Source organism: Marmota monax, unplaced genomic scaffold, assembly GCF_021218885.2.
Source record: "Marmota monax isolate L192 unplaced genomic scaffold, Marmota_monax_Labrador192_F-V1.1 WCK01_AAM20220418_F8-fsc00096, whole genome shotgun sequence".
NCBI classification, from domain to species: Eukaryota; Metazoa; Chordata; class Mammalia; order Rodentia; family Sciuridae; genus Marmota; species Marmota monax.
In genome coordinates this window covers 1903247-1922358 of record NW_026695236.1, presented here as the reverse complement: position 1 = coordinate 1922358, position 19112 = coordinate 1903247, and the positions used below count along the sequence as shown (strand labels likewise).

Below are 19112 nucleotides of genomic sequence, written 5' to 3'. Positions count from 1 at the left end.
CTTTTTTTTCCCCTCTTTCTCAGTGATACTGAGGATTGAACCTGGGGATGGGCACATCTCTTTTGAGGTATATCCTCAGCCCTCTTTATTTTTTTTTATTTTGAATCAGGCTTTCACTAAGCTGCTGAGGCAGTCCATGAACTTGTAATCCTCCTGCCTCAGCCTCCTGAGTCACTGGAATTATAGGTGTGCACCACAGTGTCAGTTTACCATTTATTGATACTGGATATGTCAGGTTAACTTTCAATATACTCATTTCTTTTACTTTATGATAAACATTAAAATAATCATAAGAATAAAAATATTTCCAGTACATGCCTAACATTAATTTAACCACCCTATAACATGATATTAATTTTTGTTAACATTATACAAGTGAATTATAGAGAATAAAAAAAACTTTCTAATTATACTCATTCTATTATTTCAGTCTCAAACTTAAATCTTGGTAGTCCATCACCCATATACCCTTTGCTATCCCATAGAACTTTTCAATTATATTTAAAATATGTATTTAAAATCATGTTTTAAAGTGATTGAAAGAACTTCTTAACAATGGGCCATCAAGGTTCAGGACAGGGATCACATTCCTCAACCTACTATCATTATATATACTAATAACTCAAATTAGTAACCTAGGAATTTTAAAATAAAAGAGGTTGGAATCAGACAGTCCATGTTATAAAGCTATAAGACAGTATAACAATAACAAAAGAGTATTCTAACCTTATTTGGGAAATACATGGGACACAACACTGGAAACAAAACACAAGAAAAAATGTTTAAATCAAACTTGGATACTCCCAGGGGGCCCAGGGAGAAGGCACCTTGGAATCCGCGCCCCCCTCAATGGAACACACACAGCTAGGGCTGCATGTTTGCTGGGACTTGGTGCTTCTGCCTTTCTCTTGAAGAGGTTCTAACTGCTCTTTAAGCAAATAAAAAGGAAAAGGAAAATTTGACAATTTAAAACAGCAACACCAAAAATGTAAGGGAAGAGATATAGAGGAAGATAAGAGGAAGAATAGAGAAGAGCCCCCGGAATGGAAAGCAGGAGGTGTTTGAACCTGTGCTCCAGGAAGAAGGCAGTGGGCACTGGGGGAGGATAAGGGAAGGGACTTCTATTATCAAGTACTGTTTACCTCAGTGATTCCATTTTCTTTTGAATGCATTTTTGTTCTTAGAATTTTTGTCTTTGAGACAAAGAACATGATCCAATAAGTGGCACAGAAGACCAATATGTAGTTATGCAAGTTAATAAATACAATAACACAAAAAGAATGCACTTTTTTTCATTATGATCTATTATACCAAGTCTGATTAAAAAAATAATTAATTAAGAGTTGCTCCAGAAGTCACATAGGTGTTATGGGAATTTGCAATGACTTGAGGTATTTCCTATAGCATCAATAAGTAGAAGAAGAGAAAATAAATAAATAAACAAAAGGAACCATTTCTTTCTCTAAGTCTCCTTGACAGGAAGATATCTTATTAAAAGTTATCTATGGTAAAATCTGAAAAAACTTTTGTGGCAGATTAGGGAAAAAAAAAGTGTAATGCAATATGTTTTGTCCCAGTGTTGAATTTGGTTACTTCACACATTGTCTTTCCTCAAGTTTCTCATTTTCAGCTCCAGAAGATTTTATTTAAAGCTGACAAGTTGAAATGAAGTGGGCTTGTTTGCCTCACTTTCTCTCTGTGTTGTGGAGGGTTTATTATATCACTGATATGGGAGTGTGGGTCTCATTGCCACTCCAGGAGCTGCATGGGCGTGCTGCAAGTGGGACAGGAAGCTCTGTTTGTCAAGCAGAGCCCCATTCTCCAAGGAAGTGGCAATTTAAATTGTTCCTTTTGTTAACATTAGCTCACTCTTATGTAACACTATGATTATGAATATTACATAAGAAATGTAAGATTATAATGGGTCCAATTTACCCTTCACAATTCATTCATTGAATTTAATGGGAATTGTAAAAAAGCTTGTCTTGAAAAAGTTACTTGCAGGCAATGTTTTCATAAAGGAAAACCGTCAGGACCAAAGAGTGTTAATTTACTTATCTCTCATCATGTTCTTTCTCTTTGTTTTTTTCAGATAGAAATCTCTAAGTTTAAGCTTGTAAAAAAAAAATGATGCTTTACTATTAGCCTTAAAGGTTCAGTTGTTTAGTTAAAATGATTTTTGTTCCAGATATTTCTAATCAAGAGCAAAATAAAAATCATAAAGAGGATAGTGCAGAAAAAGAAAATCCCAACACCTGTGTGCAAAACAGGGTCATTCTATTCAAACTGAATGAGACTATGTGCTGGGTAAGTCACAAGAAAAGACATTTGATGATGTGAAGTTAAAGGATGCTTTAGATTATAAAATGTTAACATTTTTCTTAACAAATGCTTTTGAGATTTAAGATGTAATAAATCCCAAAATAAAATGAAATGCTAAGAAATCCTGAACATACCTTTCTACCACCTAATGCTTTCTATTACTTCGACAGAGTAGTCCTTCAAAATGTTGGCATCAATTTAATGCTTTGGGTGGCATGTGTTTCCCCCAAAACAAGGGGAAAAGGGAAAGAACTAACATTTATTGAAAAACAACTCTATGTAAAGCATTGATTTAGCTTTACTTTTTTACCTATCTGCGATCCATCCATTCATCTAATTTCTCTTTCATCTCACTAGTGGACATGCTACCTATCTCCTTATCATCTATATCATTCCTTCCTTTCTAATTTTTTTACATATAGTATTTTCAATATTTATAAATTCTATATTTGCAAATTTAGAGCTGGAGTTACAGCTCAGTTCTAGAGCACTTGCCTAGCCCAGACAAGGCCCTGGTTTCAATTCCCAGAACAGAAAAAAAATGTATTTGAAAATTCACTTATTTCCAAAAATTTATTTGCAACAACCAAATCAATACTGGTGGTATTTTTGCAGTTGTTCACAGGCATGCATGCAGAAACAAAAAGCTGGCATGCATAGTCCCAAATGAGGTTGAAAAGGATGTCCCTAGGCCTTTACATCAGTTTTCATACAATAAAAATGTGTGCTTTTCACATTCTATTTGGTGCCAGGTCTTTCCTAGTTTTGTGTTTTCTGCTGGTGATTTTGCTGCCTCACATGGCACTCAGCCTTAGTGAGGCTATGTTGTTCAGTGTAAGCACAAGAAAGCTGAATATAAAACTATTCATAAAGAATGGATAAAACAGTGTTTGCTTCAAGTTCAATGTTAATGAATTAATACTATTAAGTAAGTGAGAATAGCTTCAAAAAGGAACAAATAAATAAAGTTGCATATGCCTAGCAAGTGAAAATATTGTGACTAGAGACTCACAGAACCTAAGTGTGTATTTCCTTTAGGAGCAACTGAAAGTCTTCACTAATTTAATGTTTATTCCATGTTTGTACAATCATGGAGTGAATGGAGCATTGACTGTATACATAGTTTTAATCAGGATGTTGTTTTAGTCAGTCTTGTAGTTTTTATTTGGCTGCACAAACAGAGTAATATGGACATTTGAAATAGGATAAGTGTTCTTAACTTAGAACTTGGCTCAAGTCAAGGAAGAATCTCCGTACCTCTTAACCTGTTCTCAAAACCACTCCCAGCAGAAACTTAGAGCCCTAAAATCTTCCCTGAAGATGTCTTTAAAGACATGCTCATATAGCAAGGATTTACCTTCATTTTCTTCCTAGAATTACATCATCAAAAATATATACTCCTTTCTACAATTTACCTTTCCCCTTCCAACTCAATTTCCCATTGTTTCTCAAAATTAGTAACTCATGAAAGTGTAATTTTTTTTCTTTTCAATAGGTTATGTTTAAAACAAAATTGCCTCCACCTAAAAACTTATTTCTATATCTTAATAACCTTTCTTCTTTACTTCAATATTTATTGCATATCATGTCTTAGACTAAATTATTTGTTTGCAATGATAGTTCCAATATCTCAATGGCATAGAACAAAGGCTTGTTTGTTCCTCAGCCTTTACATTCACTGTGAGTGGGCTGTGACTCTGCTCTATTTTGTTGAAGGGAAAATAGTGTAAGGGAACCATATGATGGTTCTTAAAGATTCTGCTTAGAAGTGGCATACATTATTTCTACCATTGACCACAAGAAGTCATATGACTAAACATAACCTGATGGGCCAGGCAGCTACAATTTTTTCCACAGAAAGGAGTAATCACTATTCCAAAGAAAATGCAATTTATTATATATTGAAATTGTATTGGAACTGGAAAAAACATCAGTTGAATAGGTTTTAGACATATTTCAAAAGCTCAGTCTAGCCTACAGAGCTATATAAATCACCTATGAATGAATATCATTATAGGTATGAATTAAATTTTACAATGGGAGATTATATCAGTAAATAATTGATTAACTATCCATAGGATAATAAGATATAAATTGCATTTGAAAAATGTGGATAATATTATTTTGAAATATTATTTTCTATATAGTGAGAGAATATTTGTGAGTCAAGGAACAGTCTTAATTGAACATTGCAGCTAGGTGTTCATCACCTTTTTATTGCTGTGACCAAAACCCCTTCAGGACCAACTTAGAGGAGGAAAAGTTTATTTTGGGCTCACGGTTTCAAAGTTTCAGTCTACTGATGGCTGAATCCACTGTTCTGGGTCTGAGGTGAGGCAGAATATTATGGAAGAAGAGTGTGGTGGATGTACCTTCTTAGCTCTTGACAGCCCAGAAACAGAGAGAGTGCAAGGAGCCAGGGACAAGTCATATAAACCCCAAGGGCATGCATCCAATAACTTACTTCCTACAGCAATACCTACCTGCCTATAGGTACTACCAGGTAATCTGTTCAAATTGCTAATCCATCAAATGGATTAACCCATTGATTGGGTTACAGCTGTTGTAGTCTAATCATTTCACCTCTGAACATTTCTGCTTTTTGGGGTGACGCCTTACATCCAAACCATAACAAGCTATGTAGGATGCACAAGGTAGTGAGTTAATGAAAAGTGAGCTGAGAGGACAATTGTAAATTCTTCTTCTTCTTTTATTTTTTATTTATTTTATTCATTTTTTGGCAAACCCTAATGCTTTTTTGAAAGTACTGGGGAGCCAGTGGTGCCTTTTAAGGGGGAAATGATATGAAGAGATGCTGAGAACTGGATGAATTCTGAAAGCAGTGTGGGTGACAGTTCAGAGCAGTTGGATTTGAATGTTAGAGGATCAAGTTAGAAAATGTGTTGCAATGGCCAAGAAAACAGAGTTGAATTAAAGAGCAACAGTAATAAAGAGCAATGAATTGTATTTGCAAGGAAACCTGATTTAGAATCCCTAGTATAGTTGTAAAAAATATAGGGTAAAGAATTTTTGCGGTTTGCAGAAAAAGAATAACAATATTGTACTTCCATACCCTTGTTTGGAAAATATAGGAAGAGAACAGGTTTGTTATGAAAAAAGAAGAACTAAGTATATGAGTTGGGGTCCCTGATTGTCATATTTTTCTTAATATTTATGCCGTGTAATATTTCTTTTACTTTGATTTTTATGCATTGTCTATATAGACAATTGGTTTAAATGATTTATGCATTTTCTATATAGACAATTGGTTTAAATGTTAAAAAGAAATGCTAACAATTTTCTTATTTGTGGTGCAATATCTTATCAATCTATTCTTTTCTATTATATATATGTTTTTGTAGAAGTATAATAATTGTTGGAGCTTAAATACTTAGTGAGGGATAAAGCCAAATAGAGAAACATAAAAATTTGGTAGTTCATTATTTCCTTATAAAATAAATATTTTAACTTTATAGTTATTTTATCATATATTGTATTAAATCAATGATTATCATAGGGTGGCCAGCACCTTACCAGGGAACTTTTGCCTGCTAAGAAGGATAAGCCTCATAAGAATTTAAAGTCAGAAATAACAGAAGAACAAAAGACAAAGTTAGAATTAACTTTAAAGGATGGGGCTTCTGATAGGTGCAGTCCACACAGGATCTGGAGCTAGACAATTAGAAAATGGCTCCCAAGGTTTATTTAAGGGGGTACATCAAAGGCAGGGATAGGTTTCAGGGGTGGAGTTTTGCTTCATGGTGTCTTGCAGGCAGCAGGTTGATTTGCATCTTGGCAGGTCACACCCATCTCTGAGAGGCTGTGTAGCTACAATAGATCACCCCGTCTCTGGTGCTGTGTGGGACAGGCAGAGCTTAATAGGACTCACAATGTGTCTGGGCAGTCAGCCAGAGGATATATCCACTGGAAGTTCCCACACATTAGATTCTCTTATTCATTAGGCTGTGATGCCAGTATAGTCCACACACAGCCCATGGATGGCTCTTGACAAATGATATATAAAACAAGCCAATAGTTGTAAAATAATCACCACAGTATTTACCACCAATAACATGAATGCATTTTTTAAAATTTTGCTAGATGTAGAGATGCCCCTGATATATACATGCTAACAAAAATAAGCAAAAATAATACTTATGAAAATTATGAAAAAAAACAAAATTAACAATTATCTAACGCTGACTGGAGAAGCTAAATAATCTTAAAATATGTCTCTTTTATAAAAGCATAAATCTATAAAGGCAGAATATATAATTTTCCTTCCTTTCTAATTTATAAAATCAATAATTGTTTTGAGTGATTGTTATGCAAAAATACATGTACTATTGAAAAATGTGTTGGATCATTCTTTAGTGACAGTGTCAATGTTGTATTCACTCTAGTACATTAATTTGGTAAGGATTTTGGATGCTTCTTCTGTACAAGAAAGTGGTGGGGTGAGTCTACACTCTCAAGGGGTCAACAGTCTGTTAGGCATGACCTACCTAAACAGGCATTGCCAATTTCCATCCCCCTGAGTATTTCTCATTCATCCTTCATACTGGGTATCCTTCCACTGTATCTTTCAGTAAATCTTTTCAGAATCAGCATAGCTTACTGGATTTCCGGTCATTAACTGAAAAATCACATTCCTGTCCTGCTTTCCTAAGACTATTCCACAATCACTTCAATTAATATTCTGGATGTTTCCAAACTCCTAGTTCTTACATTTACAATCTCTTCATTTATTTACCTGGAAGGCTAATCACATACAATAATTTTAAAATGTTCAGTTGTTGAACTCTCAAATGACAGCATAATTATTTACTATAACTCAATAGAATTCTTGAAGAGGCATCTGCTATCTGTCATGGGCAAATAACATAAATGAGAGTCTTTCTAAAAGGTACAATGCCAAACTAAAAAATGTATATATCTAAATGACTGTTTCTAGAAGTTACAGTTGTTAAAACTGGGTCTTGGAGATGCGAGTTTGGTAGGTGGCAATGGAGAAGTGCTGGCATATGCAGTTATTCTTGCTTACCAAAAGCTTTAGTTTTGCCTATTGCCAAGATACAGAAACTTCTAAGACTAACCACACACATGCTGTCTATTGGAGACACAGCACACTGATTCTTGTTTCTCAACTATGTAACACTTTCACACGAATGCATAGAATGCATAGAATGCCATCTCTTCAACTCCTCATGTTCCCCAAGTTGATCAGTCTAGTCATCCATCAACTAGATAGGTTTAACTTGAATGCAACTTAGCAAAATCTTTCCAGAGCTCCTGTGGGCTCATTGGTTTCCTCCTCTTTGCTTCTAAAGTACCATGCCATTCATTTATTTACTGAACAAGTGTTTTGTAACTAATATTCCAAATGTGCAAATACAGTGGTAAACAAGAAAGACAAGATTTCAGCTCTCCTAGGAGTCACATGGTGAAGTTTTTAGTTTTGAAATCGTCATGGCATTAAATTTACCTACATTTATTTCTGTCCCTCAAGTTGACTATACATTTTGTGCTCTGGAAATGTTTGTATTCTAATGTTTATTACAATGGTTGGCACATACTAAGCATTCAAGAAATGATATTAGAAAATTAGACTTTAAATGATGAAATTCAAATTATACAGAATTCTTTTCAGATACAACATCCAGTCATTTTTTTTCGGTATTTATTTTTTATTTTATTTATTTTTTTTATATTTTTAATTTTTTATTGTGGGTTGTTCAAAACATTATAAATTTCTTGACATATCATATTCCACACTTTGATTCAAGTGGGTTATGAACTCCCACCTTCACCCCATACACAGATTGCAGAATCACATCAGTTACACATCCATTGATTTACATATTGCCATACTAGTGTCTGTTGTGCTCCGCTGCCTTTCCCATCCTCCACCTTCCCCCCTCCCCACCTCTCCCCTCCCCTCCCCTCCTCTCTCTCTACCCCCTCCACTGTATAACCCTGAGGGTCTCCTTCCATTACCATGCAATTTCCCTTCTCTCTCCCTTTCCCTCCCACCTCTCATCCCTGTTAAATGTTAATCTTCTTCTCCTGCTCTTCATCCCTACTCTGATCTTAATTACTCTCCTTATATCAAAGAAGACATTTGGCATTTGTTTTTTAGGGATTGGCTAGCTTCACTTAGCATAATCTGCTCTAATGCCATCCATTTCCCTGTAAATTCTATGATTTTGTCATTTTTTAATGCAGAGTAATACTCCATTGTGTATAAATGCCACATTTTTTTTATCCATTCGTCTATTGAAGGGCATCTAGGTTGGTTCCACAGTCTTGCTATTGTGAACTGTGCTGCTATGAATATCGATGTAGCAGTGTCCCTGTAGCATGCTCTTTTTAGGTCTTTAGGGAATAGACCAAGAAGGGGAATAGCTGGGTCAAATGGTGGCTCCATTCCCAGCTTTCCAAGAAATCTCCATACTGCTTTCCAAATTGGCTGCACCAATTTGCAGTCCCACCAGCAATGCACAAGTGTACCCTTTTCCCCACATCCTCGCCAGCACTTGTTGTTGTTTGACTTCATAATGGCTGCCAATCTTACTGGAGTGAGATGGTATCTTAGGGTGGTTTTGATTTGCATTTCTCTGACAGCTAGAGATGGTGAGCATTTTTTCATGTACAACACGACTTGAACGTACCTTATAAAATAACTGAAAGCTGAGTGAATTCCTCCTCCAAAATGGTCCTCTCTATTATCTACCTGATGCTATTAAGGTTAATGAGTATATTCATTAGGCCTCAACCCAGCATTTTTTTCAAAATCTGTTCACAACCCACATAATTATTATGGAAACTGCTGTTCTACCCACATGTAATCATCATCCTGCCAAATCTCTTACCAATAGCATTTTAAAAGATATTCTGGGATTTTAAAAATTCTAATAGTGGGAGTTTACTGGCTTTCTGGCTACTTTCATATAATCCTGTCTTCACCCTGGGGGAGTGGGACATTTCAGAGTCTCTAAATAGTAGTGAAAAGCAGGGAAGGATATTGAGACTTTAAATAAAATTTCTTATGAATATATACTAAACATTAATGAATTACTCAATTATAAATGAAGCAAAATGTATACTTGCTGAGAAAAAAGGTGTGGTTATGAACTGAAAGTCAATCTGTGACGTTTGTAAATCTGTTCTTCCCATTTTCCGAGATTTATAAAGGATGAGTGGAGGTGGATTGGATGAGCTGTATCAGAACATTCAACAGAAGGGAGGAAAGTCAGGGACATGAAATTTGCTATATGTCTAACATAAGGTGCTTTCCATTGTGTGACTGCCTATTGCTCTGCAGGATTTTTAGGTAATTCTTAGTAACCTTAAATTTTATAGCTGAAGAAATGAGGCTTTTAGGCATTAATTAGTGTACTCCAAATTCTACAAAGCTCTAGCTTCTTTCCATACATACGTAATGACACACTACTTGGTGGCCGTACGAAGAGGTGTTTCTTAATGGACGTATTTGAGAGCACATATTGGAGAACAAAAAGCAGAATGCAGGGCTGAGCGCATGCATGCTGAGTCCTAGAACAGCTCCCAGGACTCCTAATCATTGGTTCATACATACCTCTTCTGGTTATTCAAACACTAAACTAGAAAGGCACTGCTTAGAAGGGATTTTCAAGATGTACTTAAGGTCCCAAATAAATCAATCTAAAATAGGAAAATTATTTTAGGTGACTGATCTAATCAGGCAAATCCTGAAAAGGAGACGGCTCTTCCTATCCAAAGAGTTTCAAACACAAAAGGGATTTGACCTTAGAGAGGTAGAGAACATCTCTGTGGTTGCCTTTGAAGACAGAGGGATCCACATGGAAAGGAATGCAGTGGCCTGTAGGAACTGAGAATGATCCCCACGAACAACCAGAAAGGAAATGAGGATTCAGGCCTACATTCAAAAAAAAAACTGAATTCAGTAAAAAAATCTTGAATGTGCTTGGAGATAGATTCTTCCACAAAGCCTTGCCCAGTACCATTACCTGAGCCTGTTTGGTCCTGAGCAGAGAACCTAGTTTTCCATAATCCCTCCAGCAATTATCAGGTAATAAATGCATATTTCTTTATGCTTCTAAATTTATGGTAATTTTTTACACAATAATAGAAATTTATTCTTCACTGCCTCCCTCTTTTCTATACTTCCTCTGTTGGAAGACTGATCCCATTAATATTGGAAGTATTAACACAGTGAATCAAAACAATTAAAATCTCTAGAGCATGCCTCCTGCCTTGATTTTGGCTCTAGGGCACCAAGCATTCTCCTCTGATTTAACATTTCATCCTTCCAAGGGTGCTTCCTCAGTATGCACATTCTTTATAGAGAAGATGAGAAATATCTTTGTAAATAGATTGATTACTTTGTGTATTTCACAATCTGTTTCTTTTGTCATATTATAGCCATTTGGAGAAGTGCAAAAATTGAGGGTATTGTATAAAATGTGCAAGAATTTAGTAAGCAGAATTATTCAGTGAAATAGAGGAAACACTTTGAGTAAGTAATTGTATCTGCAGCTTTATATAACCATTTCTGTTTTCCTATTAATTTGCCTTTTTTACGATAACCTTCTTATTTTCAGTCTACATTTTTTCCCACCTGGATTTCCAAGAAATTAGTCCCAAATCGACTAACTTCTTCAGATAAACTGGTAAACTCTCATCATTGAACAAATGCTTAGATTTATCTGTTAACAAGTCTGTGCTAGGACAATACTAACATTTCAACAAATATATTTTTCTCTTTGTTTTTTCTTCTTCTGTGAAGGCCAAGCCCACTCTCAGAGAATGATCTGGTATATTTAATGCTATTAAACACAACATTCATGCAATTAATCAATAATTGTTTATCAAATGCCTATTAAATTCTAAACAATAAGGTGGACTTGCTAAGTATATTGATGAATAGAATCTCCAACCTCCAACTTATTTTCTTCCTTTATCTCTCATTTCATAATTTCAGACCTAATATATTTTCATGATACTTTTTTTTACATATTTCTGCAGAATTTAGTATCATTCTTTCATCTAATAAACTCTAATGAGTTACAGTGTGCCTACCCATTTTCTACAGAGTGATATATATATATATATATATATATATATATATATATATATATATATATATATATATATATATATATGGAATACAGAGAAGTAAATTATCATTCTCTACCAACTCTTCTGCATTAGAGTCAGGCAAATGAAAACTTACTAGAAAGATAACAGCATCCATGTGTTTGTTCTCTGTTATCTATCTATCTATCTATCTATCTATCTATCCATCCATCCATCCATACTGCCAGGTTTCATATCAGTTGTACAAGCCTGAGTCTGTGAAGTAGTTATTTTTATATCTTCAAATTTCATGTGAGGAGGAAACTGCAGCTGAAAAAGTAGTAAATTGCATAAGGTTATATATGATTTAAACTCAGTCACTTAAATATAGAAACTAAAACTGAAAGAGTAAAACTTCTTAAACGTGATACTTGATCCAATTTGTGTGCAAAATAAATGCATGAAACTGTAGAGAGAAGAGTTAATTTCTATCAACACACACACTTTCAAAATGTTTTTTTTTCCTTTTCTGAGACATAATTATCTTAAACTATTGCATATTCTCACAGTGAGCCAGCTGTATACCATTAGAATACACTGGCATAGTTATTTAGAATCTCTCTAATCAGAAGGAAAAGAGCAATTAGATGATGCTCAAGACACTTTGAATTCTGTTCATAAACACAGAATGGACTTGTTTTTCAATTTAAATTTCACTGGTAGGAAATATATTTCTTTCTTGATAAAGTATAACCATGACACCTACTGAAACCAAGTCTATTGTTAATGTCTCACATCTATTTGATATGTTTTACAAACAAACACATCTGTAGAAGACTAACAAATAATCAAAACCTGTACTGAGTTTGAGAAATATATATTCCAATAAATTAGAAAACCTAGAAGAAATGGATGCAATTCTGGACACATATGACTTGCCAAAAGTGAATCAAGAGGACATAGAAAACCTAAACAGACCAATAGCAAGCAATGAGATAGAAGGAGTAATAAAAAGTCTTCCAACTAAGAAATCCCTAGAATCAGATGGATTCTCAACTGAAATTCTAACAGACTTTTAAAGAAGAAATAGCCATTATACAAAAAGGCAGACAAAGTACATATCTAATAGTATGAAAAATTTAGATGTCATATGCCCAATAATTAATCCAAGTAGAATGAAAATGTTAAGTCACATATTAGAAACTGAACAATTACTTTCATTTAGAGCCATGATAAATTTGATAAATCTTTCTCAAAAGACAATTAGAAAGGCTAAGGGTTTTTAAAATTTATTTAAAATTTCAGAAAGTATCAATTTAGCCAGAACTATAGGGACAAAGATTAGAGAGAGAGAAATAAAATGTACTGGGTACAAATGTCCCTTTGGGGTATGTGATAATTCATTGACATTGAATTCGTTAAAGAGAAGCTAAGATGTGGGGGACAAAAGCACTAAGTGAGTTTCAATAGTTGTTGTTACTTTATGTTCCAGGCTAACATTATACCCAAAATATGATCAGCAAATATCTGGAAAGTAAGACAAGCACATATATTTGAAGCAGATGTTTGAGGCTATTTTACCCCTTGAACTATTTGCTAATTTCTAGGTCATAGTTGTAGAGTTCAGTAAATGAGCATTAAACAGTGACTAAGAGGCTGAAAAGACGAACGGAGTGTTAGGTTGTCATACTGAATTAAGGAAAAAGAACTGAATTTCTCCAAGGAAAAAACAATGCCTGTGAACCCTTTTGATTTTCTTTTTTAAAGTTTGTTTTATTGATGCATTATAATTATACATAATGGTGGGCTTCATTGTTACATATTCCTACATGCACATAATGTAACTATAATTTGGCCAATATCATTCCTCAGCATTTCCCCTTTTCCTCATCTTCTCCCTCTCCTCATCCCTTTTCTCCACTCTACTGATGTCCCTTCCATTTTGTCCCTTCTCTTCCATGTCACTTTGTGGGGTGGGTAGGAGAGGTATTGGGGATTGAACTCAGGGGCACTCAACTACTGAGCCACATCCTCAACCCTATTTTGTATTTTATTTAGAGACAGGGTTTCACTGAGTTGCTTAGCATCTCACTTTTGCTGAGGCTGGCTTTGAACTTCTGATCCTCCTGCCTCAGCCTCCCAAGCCCCTGGGATTACGGGTGTGCATCATCTCACCTGGCTCCATTTTCACAAGATCCATCTTCATCTCCACCTTTTTCGTTTTCTACTCTAGCTTCCACAAATGAAAGAAAATATATGACCCTTAACTTTCTGAGTTTGGCTTATTTTGCTGAACATAGCACTCTCAAGTTCAACCATTTTTCCTGCAAATGATGGAATTTCATTCATCTTTATGATGGAATAAAACTCCACTATATATGTACATATATATATATCTCACATTTTCTTTATCTATTTATCCACTGATGGACACCTAAGCTGGTTCCATAGTTTGGCTATTATAAATTTTGTTGCTATGAACATGGGTATGCATATATTAATCTATCATGCTGACTTCAATTCTTTAGGATAAGTACCAAGGAGTGATATAGCTGGATAACGTGGTGGTTCCATGCCTTGTCTTGAGGAAACTCCATACTGATTTCCACAGTGGCTGAGCTAATTTAAGTTCCCACCTACAGTGTAAAATGTTACTTTTTCTTCACATCCTCTCCAGCATTTATTATCGTATTATTGCATTGTTATTGTGTTCTTGGTGGCTGCCTTTCTAACTTTAAATGAAATCTAAGTGTAGTTTTGATTTGCATTTCCCTAATTGCTAAAGATGTCTAACTTTTTTCATATACTTTTTTGGCCATTTGTATTTTTTTTTTTTTTTACTTTTTTGAGAAATGTCTGTTTAGTTCATTTTCCCTTTTATTAATTGGGTTATTTTATTTTTTGGTGTTAAGCTTTTATTGTTTTTTTATTTATTTCCTATATTAATCCTTGTCAAAAGAATGGATAGCAAAATTTTTCTTCCATTCTGTAAGTTCTCTATTCACATTCTTAATAGTTTTCTTTTTTGGGGCAGAATATTTTAAATGTAATACCATCTCATTTATTAAATCTTGGCATTATTTCGTGAGCTTTAGGGGTCCTATGCCTATACGCTAGAGTGTTGACCCTACATTTTTTTCTAGGAGTTATGTAATTTCCAATCTAATTCCTAGGACTTCAATTCATTTTTGAGTGGATTTTTAAAGAGAGTGAGATAAGGGTTTTGCTTTATTTTTCTATGTATGCATAACCAGTTTACCCAGCACCATTTTTAAAAAATTCTATCTTTTCTTCACTGTATGTTTTTGGCACCTTTGTTAGGATCAGATGACTGTAGATGTGTGGGTTTGTCTCTGTGTCTTCTTTCGTACTATTGTCTATGTGTCTGTTTTTATTCCAGTACCATGCAGTTTTGTTTTGTTTTTATTTGTCAATGGACCTTTATTTTATTTATTTATAGGTGGTGTTAAGAATCAAACCCAGTGCCTCACATATGCTAGGCAAACACTCTACCACTGAGCTACACCCCAGCTCCCAATGCAGTTCTTGGTACTATACATCTGCAGTATGATTTGAAGTCAGGTATTGTGATTCTAATTTTGCTTTTTTTGGCTTAGAATAGCTTTAGCTATTATGGGTATTTTATTCTTCAAAATGAATTTCAGGACAATTTGTGTAGTTCTCAAAATGAAGAGTCTCATTGATATTTTGATGAGGATTTCATTAGATCTATATAACACTTTTGGTAATATGGCCATTTTGACAACATTAATTCTGCCTAATAAAAATGAACATGGAAGATCTTTCCACCTTTTTGTATCTTATTCAATTTCTTTGTTCATTGTTCTATAGTTTTCATTGTAGAGGACTTTCCCCTTGTATTAGTCAGGGTTCTCTAGAGGAACAAAATCAATAGGAAGTATGTTTATAAAAAAGGGATTTATTGGGTTGGCTTACTCAACCAGAAGCTAGAGAGTCCACCGTGGCTGTCTGCAGGCTAAAGAGCTGGAAGAACCAGTAGCAGGCAGTTCAAGAGGCTGAAGCCTCAGAATAAGAGGGATCAATGGTGCTAACCTAATCTGAGACTGAAAGCTTCTGGAAGCTCCCTGAAGAATCACTGGCAGAGTCCCCTTTGGAAGAGTGAAGAAGCAAGAGTCTGATAGCCTCAAGAAGAATCGAGCTTGCATCTGCTGCTGCTGCTGCTGCTGCTGCTGCTTTGTTCCTTACAAATTTTATTCCATCCAACCCACCCTATTGGATGGTGGTGCTCCCACTTAGGGAGGGTCTCCACTTCAGTTCTCTATCCTACATGCCAGTTATTCCTAGACACACCCTCATCGACATACCCAGAAGCCTATTAATCTAATTAAGTTGACAATTCAAATTAACTATCACACCCCTCTTTGTTTAGATTTATTACTAAGTTTTCTTTTTTGAGGCCATAGCGAATGGAATCATTGTCCTAATTTCTTTCTAGGCACATTTATTATGATGTAAAGGAAAGCTATTGATTTTCATATAATCATTTTGTAACCCGCTAGTTTGCTGAATTTATTAGATCTAGAACTCTTTTTTTTTTTAATTTTCTAAGTATAGGATCATATCATCCACAAACACTAATATTTTGACTTTTTTCTTTTCTATTTTTATTCCTTGTATTTCCTTGTCTTGCGCTGGCTGGAATTTCTAGTATTATATTTGAAGTCGAGTGGCAAAAGTGGATATCCTTGTCTTGTTCTGGATTTTAAATAAGATGCTTTCAGTTTTTTCCCACTTACTATGATGGTGACTTTGAGTTTGTTATATATGCCTTTTATGATGTTGAGGTAAATTCCTTCTATTCCTCATTTCTTCAGTTTTTAATCATGAATGGGTGTGGAATTTTGTTGAAGGTTTCCTTTGCATATATTGAGATGATTCTGTGATTTTTATTCTTAATTTTATTTATGTGATGAATTATATTTATTGATTTACATATGTTTGAACCATCCTTACAATCCTGGAATAAAACCATCTTGGTTTTGATGTTCAATCTACTTAATATTTCTTGAAAATTTTTGCTAATATTTTATTAAAAAATTTTGCATCTAAGTTCATTGAAGATTTTGCATCTAAGTTTATCTAAGTTCATCTATAGTTTTCTTTCCTTAATGTGTCCTTATCTGGTTTTGGAAGGACCATGATACTGGTTTCACAGAATGAATTTGGAAGTATTTCATCCACTTCTGTTTCATGGAATAATTTGAAGAGTATTGTCATTAGTTCTTCTTTAAAAGTCTGTTCGAATTTCTGTTGAGAATCCATCTGATTCTAGGGATTTCTTAGTTGGAAGACTTTTTATTACTCCTTCTATCTCATTGCTTGCTATTGTTCTGTTTAGGTTTTCTATGTCCTCTTGATTCACTTTTGGCAAGTCATATGTGTCCAGAATTGCATCCATTTCTTCTAGGTTTTCTAATTTATTGGAGTATAAATTTTCAAAATATTCACTAATGATCCTATGGATTTCAGAAATGCCTATGGTGATATATCCTATTTCATTTCTAATTTTGTTCAGTTGGGTCTTCTCTCTTTTGGTTAGTTTGGCTAAAAGTTTATCAATCTTGTTTATCTTTTCAAAGAAACAATTCCTCATTTTATTGATCGTTACTATATTTCTATTCCATATTTCATTAATTTTAATTCTGATATTAATTATGTCCTTACTTCTACTGGTTTTGGAATCATTTTGTTCTTTTCTTCAAAGAACCTCCAGGTCCATTATTGGGATGTTTATTTCAGACCTTTCTGATTTTCTCATGTAAATGCTAAATTATAGATGTTCCTTTTAGGACTGCCTTAGAGCTGTCCCATAGGTTCTAGTATATTGCATCACTGTTCTTGTTTGATTCTAAGAATTAAAAAAAAAAAAAAAAAACTTCCCTGATATTTTTCTTTCACCCAATCATCATTCAAAAGTGTTTTGTTGGGGTTGGGTTTGTGACTCAGTGGTAGAGAGCTCACCTAGCACATGGGAGGGGCTGGGTTCCATCCTCAGCACCACATTAAAGTAAATAAATAAAATAAAGATACTGTGTCAAACTACAACTAAAAAAATATATAAAAGTGTAGTGTTCCATTTCCATGTATTTATTTATGTGTTTTTTTGTGTTGATTTCTAATTGCATTCCATTATGATCAGAGAAAGTGTAAAAAAAATTCTATCAATTTTTTGATTGGTTAAGAGTGGCTTTGTGGCCTAAAATATGGTACAGTTTGGAGATGGTTTTCTGAGTAGCTAAGAAGAAAGTGAATTTGGCTGCTGTTGGATGAAATATTCTGTAGATGTTAATTAAGTCCATTTGACTCATATTTCAGGTCTAAAGAGTCTTTACTGAGTTTATATCTCAAAAAATTATCTATTGGTAAGAAAGAAATTCAATAAAATGGCCTCCTCTCATTTAACTGATTTAAAGCCACAGCATATTTTCTCTGGAGGAATACAACGTCACACATAGTCTCAGATTACACTAAAATTTTTTATATTCATTGTCCATTATTTAAAAGTAGTAAACGGATAGGTATAAAAAAAGAACTAAATGATTAAAAAACAAGGAAATAAGGCAATGAAATTAATCTCATCACAAACATTAGAATTATTAGAAAGAGAATTTAAAAATAGCTATGATTAATATGTTCAAGATTAGAAGATGAGTCAGAATTTAGGTGGCAGCAGTAATTTATGAAAAAGAAAAGAGAAATAAAGAAAATTAAAGATTTTAGTATCAAAATAAAAAACTCAGGAGATATGTTAGTTTACTTTAGCAATTTAAGAAAACCAAATTTAAGTTTCAAAAAATTGAACATAGAATAGTAGAAACTAACCATAATAAAACAAGGAGAAATATAATTTTGAAGACAGAAAAAGATAAAACCTATGAAAAATATTCTGAAAATGTTTATTATATATACTTGATTTCCCAAGGCAAAAACAAAAGAGTGGGGAAGACACAGAAAATAATGGCAGAGAATATTCCAAAACCAGTCAAAAACAGTAAGCCATAGATAAATAAGTCTGTTGAATTCAAATAAAATTATTAATTAATATCAAGGGATATTGCAGTAAATTGTTCAAAATGAAAGGAAATTATAGGAAGCTAGAAAAAATAGCAGAAACCAGAAGAAAATATTTCAAAAGATATGGAGAGAATTAATGCAAAATCTATACAGTAGAAACATTTAAGTCAAAGTAGCTTTTTGAAAAGACTAATAAAACTGATAAACACTTGGCCACAGAAATCAAGAAAAATGCTGGGTGTGGTGGTACACATCTGTAATCCCAGTGATTCAGGAAACCGAGGCAGGAGGATTGCAGATTCAAAGCTAGCCTTAGCATCTTAGCAAAAACTTGTCTCAAAATTTAAAATAAATAAATAGGGCTAGCGATGTGGCACAGTGCTTGAACATCCTTGGGTTTAATCCTCAGTATTTAAAACTTCCCCAGACATGCAGACATATACACATAGTCACACACACAAATATACCCTTAGTTCACCAACTTTACTGACAAATCATTCCCTACCTTCAGAAGAGAAATACCAGTACTCTGCAAGTTTTTCAGAGCAAAGCAAAGTGTTTACTTCCTGATTCAGAAAAACTGTGATACTAAAATATGAAAAAGATTTTATGAAAAAAAGATAAAATACAGCACACATATCTCACAAATATCAATG

General features: G+C 34.1%; 1 protein-coding gene across 3 annotated transcripts in view; it reads right to left on the bottom strand.

The window, feature by feature from the left end:
* Grm5 (glutamate metabotropic receptor 5) overlaps positions 1–19112 on the bottom strand; it is a 464549-nt gene that overhangs the window by 129050 nt on the left and 316387 nt on the right. The window lies entirely within an intron of this gene.